Source organism: Ptychodera flava, chromosome 2, assembly GCF_041260155.1.
Source record: "Ptychodera flava strain L36383 chromosome 2, AS_Pfla_20210202, whole genome shotgun sequence".
NCBI classification, from domain to species: domain Eukaryota; kingdom Metazoa; phylum Hemichordata; class Enteropneusta; family Ptychoderidae; genus Ptychodera; species Ptychodera flava.
The window spans coordinates 11329798-11334934 of NC_091929.1; positions in this window are offsets into that span (position 1 = coordinate 11329798).

Sequence of the window (5137 nt, forward strand, 5' to 3'; positions counted from 1 at the left end):
AGTGCATCGAATGGCTGATGTCTATTATTGAATAAACAAGGAAAAATCAGACCTTGACTTACCAAAATATTTTAATAATTATTATTTAATAGTAATTATCACATTCCTTGTGTAATACGATTCGTGTTTTCACAAGTCGTACAATCAGTCTGAGCTGCAACAGTAGGTCATAGGGACATTTCCTATAAAATCATGTTCAGATTTTCATAATTTGCACAATCACTCTAAACTGCCACGGTAGGTCTTAGTACAGTTCCTCATTTGGTCATGTTCGTGTTTTCAAAATTTGCACAAGCACTCTAAACTGTCACGGTCGGTAGTGATACATTTTCTCTTGGTCAATTTACAGAAGTTGCCAAAATTTCTGTTCATCTGTCCTCTCTGGTTTTACGAAAGCAAACATACTTAAGTAGGATCCGGTTTTATCAAACTCATGGGAATTTACTCTTTGAGTGACGTTTCCTTAACGAACAGTATTTTGTATAAATTCTCAATTCTTTCATTTGAAAGTATCTCGAATTATGCAATATGTCCTGGTGACGCAGAGCATATAAATCTGAGTGGCCGGCCTCTATACATACCCAGGCTTGCTTGGACATTAAACTTTGCTACCGCCAGAGAAGCGTACACGAAAATATTTGTTGTGTGCATTGATTCCCCAGGTCTCTAAACTGCTCTCACAGTAGCTCAGGTAATTCAAAAATCCCCATCTTTAAAGGTGTATTGTTACGTCTCTTCCTTTACAGTCTCTGAGTTTAGGTACCGGTCTTGAATGAGGAAGGCATTGCACTCTGCAACCCTTTTAATAAACAGCGTCCTCGCTGGTCAAAACGAATGACGCTGTATTCATTGAGAAAGCGGAACGTTTTGATCCACGTTAAAGCTCTTAGTTCTATAATATACTGTCATGAAAGTGAGTGGAAATACTAACTTATCCTATAGTCGAAAATACATAAGAATCTCTGTAATAAACTTAAACTAATATACGTTCGTCACATCAGGTCAAAACTTTCTCAAATCATTTTAAATCACTATTCACAACAGCCGTAGTATGATGAGTGTATGTTGAGAACTGGAAGGTGAGTAATATCTATATAAGGGTTTCATACTCTTCACCATGGAAAAAGGTGGAAGGAGCATCATTATCCCTTCCCATGATTTCAGATGTTTAAGATTTACCTATAGTAATCAACTTGGCCGATAGTAAGCTCAAAGACTAGACTGCATTTCTATGCCTATTTCCTTAACGATTGCCAGCAGACGTAGCTTAATTGAATATGACTCTTTACATTCCCAATCTTGAAGTAACCGATTGTCTTGCGTTGAGTGAAATATTATTTTAATAGATGTTAAACTGATCAGAAATGAACGGAGGTTGACGTTGACCCAAATTTTAAGTTGAAATATTAACTCATCCCTTTTAAAGAATATTTACTGTCTGTAAATATTCTCCGAGTTGCAGTATTTCATTGCATAACTCAATTTAAAGTCATTCATTCGATATAATATGCGGGAAACGATTTAAGTTGCACACATTCTAGCCAAGGAAGAACAGGATTGATAGAGAGATCAGACAGCAGATTTTGAGTTATCACAGTTTCTGTTCAGTAATAAAAATGTGAAATGGTGCTTGCAACCGATAACTTGGTGTGTGTCAGCTTCAGTTACTGAAAGCACTGCGATCCAAAACCGTTACCTCAACTCATAGACAGTAAAGAAAGCAATGCGTCAAGGGGAAAGGATGACATACATTGAATAAAGCAAGGCGATGGTATGCAATTCTACGCTATCCTGTCACGGAAAAAGAAAGTCAATATCAGGTGAGTTCAAAATTTAAACTTGTCAGACAAGGAAACCGTTGGTTGCTTTGCTGTTTCATGCTATGGTGGTGGCATTTTGTGTACGGCACTTTACCTTGTCAAAATTAGGCAAATGACAGGCGAGGAAGCGGGTATAGGTTCAGCATAGAAACAATTATTAGGCCAAAAAAGTTGATTTGTTTCTGGTCACCCCCACATCACTTCAAATTGTGCGCGTCAACTCTTGCTTTCCTGTTTTTCATTTGCCCCTATGAAAATAAGGGAAAATGTCTCGAATTCCACCCAAAAAATTGAAAAAACAATCGCGTTGCCGCATCATTTTTGCCACATGTCAATGACCAGAAACAAACCGATTATTTTTTTGGCCTTACTTTAGTTCTGCCATGCGAAATATTTACGTCAGCATGCTACATATACTTAAACATCAACAATATCAAGTCAACCGAAATACATCAACAATCCATCTCAGTATTCAGTGAGGTATAATATCCTAATGCCTCGAAGTCCTTCAAATCCAGATGTCAGCAACAGCGTTTTGCGGAGAAAGGTAACCATTTTGTTTGTTCACTTTGAAATTGTGAATTAAGGTTCGTGTGAATAATGACGGCCAATGTTAAATATCCGGACATTTACCATAAAATGTTAATACTGAAATTACACTGTAAACATTACTTTAATCATATGTCTGAGTTCAGATGTATCGTTCGGTAACTGTTATGTTGGAATAGTCAACAAGAAGGAAGCGGCCGTTTGAAAGGGCTGCTAAAACAGTCGGGAACTACATTTCACTTACCGTTGCTTTTCTTGCAATGTGAATGAAGTCATTTTATTGACAGCGATTCTGGTAGTATTGTTCAAAATGCCATGGTACTAATAAAAATGTACTATTAATTGATTATTTAGAAAATATATCGAATTGATTGGAACATGCTGCTTTGTCTTCATCATACTTCGTCCTACCTCTAAATATTTATCAGATTAATATGAGTAGCAGGTTTCTCTATATTTGGTGCCATAATTTCAGAGTTATATCACCAATTAGAAAGTTCATTATACATGCAAATGAACCTTTAATTAACTTAACACTACTAAATGCTTCACAGGACAGTCAGATAATTTTCGGATCAGTACCTGCAGCAGATTTCATCAAATTTGGTGCAGTTATTTCGGAAATGTATGACTAATTACATATCTTCATTAAATATGCAAACGAGCTAAATATTTCCTTGACAGGGCTCAGTATTTCACATGACAATTAAATATTTGTCAGATCAATATTTGTAGCAGGCTTTTACCAAATTTGGTGCAATAATTTTGGAGTCATAGCACTAATTACAAAGTTTATTGTATATGCACATAAATCCTCAATTTACTTCACACTTCTAAATGCTTTAAAACACAGTCAGATATCTGTCGGAACTGTATCTGCAGCAGATTTCATCACATTTGGTTCAGTTATTTTGGAGTTATATCTTATTCAAAACTTCATTAAATATGCAAGTGAGCTATTTCTTAATTTGACACTGTCAAATGCACTTAGATATCTATCAGATCAATATCTGTAGCAGATATCATCAAATTTTGTGTAAGAATTTCAGAGTTATATCACTAATTACGAAAGTTCATTAAATATGCAAATTAGCATACAATTAACATTACACACAGTATCACCAAAATGTTCTGATATTGTCATCTGTGAAAAGTTTCATGAAATTTTGTGCAGTTTTTCTTGATATATGACGACACTGTCGTTACTGTCTCCATTGGAAATAATTATATGAAAAAATGATAATTCATGACTTCTTTAATATGTAAGCCACTCTAACAGACATCTAATCAGTTTTTGCAATTATCACACAATACATATCTACAAAATCTCACCTGAATCCTTTCAGCCATTTTTGAGTAATCATGTAAGAAGACAGACAGGCAGACAGACTGACACACACACGGACAGACAGACAGATATCGCTACGACATTAGCTCACGTGTGTGAACACGTGAGCTAAAATGGTACTTTCGAATCAGGACACACTTCTGAAAATTTAGGCAAGTAATTCCCGAGATAATCTAGCATAGGAAACGATCAGGCTATTTTATCCGTATCGAGTAAACGTGAAGTGTTTATGTAAAATGATAGAGACATGGTTTAGATACATAGTCGAGTGCAAAGCTGGTATGACGTCAGTATTTTGACATTCTGCATTAAACCCGATTGTAAAATTTTCTATGCTCGCCCTGTAAATAATTTTTAAAAAGAATTTTCCAGTGTTGTTGAGTAGATTTAACAGACAGATGGACAGGCACACATGCAGAGGGTCATTGCGTAGCTACAGTAAAGAATAAATTTGTCCTTGCATCTATTTGCAAGGTGTAATTTAAGGGTCATAAAAAATAAAATATGGTACATGTAATATACATATTTCATCATTTGTTATTGCGAAGGAAAGATGAACCTTAACCCTCGTAAGTTGAACTAACGATATACGTCAGGCGTATTGAGCCTTTAAGACGAGGTCACATAAGTCGTTAAAGATCATAAACATTGACAACGGTGATTTATTTGGTCAGAGCGGATGTAACTTGAAAGATCAAACAACAGTGTAAAAACGGAAATGTGTTTTTATGACGTTTGGTAAAAACTGCTTTCATTTCCCCTCGTCATAAATTTTCATATGTTGAATTCACGTACCCCCAATACCCAAACACCTTAAGTTCTGACAGCTGCTAGTACGCGCGCGTGTACAAAACCGTACAAGCAAATAACCAGCCAAGATAAATTACTCTTGATTGCAGCCATGATTTCCCACTTGACATTAGACTGTTGGTCCAACAAATGCCAATGTTTCTCCATGTGTACTCAAGGTGTATCAAGGTGGCGTGAAAATTAAAAGAACGTTTCGATTTATTCATAACTCATGACATAAAAATAACGCTAATTTTCTGTTTAGAACAAGACGTGAAATTAATTCCAAAACTTGCAGAAAGTTAGCATTAACAGAAGGGCATAATGATTTTCAGCAATACTTTACTACGTACGTAAATTAATTTTGTTCTTTCGTTGTATAGATAAGTATTTTCATAGATTGCAAAAATACATGTCACTGCCGGCGCGTACTGTATTTCCCTATGGTGCTTAATCTTTTATCATCAAACCTCGCTGACTTCAATAAAGTAAATATACTTTAGTACACTTCAAAGAAACTCATGAGAATTTATGATCGTGTGAGGTTTTCCCAATGAACGGTGAGTTATGTAAATTGTATGTAAATCCGCCCTGTTGACGCTTATCACATAAATCTGAGAAGCGTGCCTCT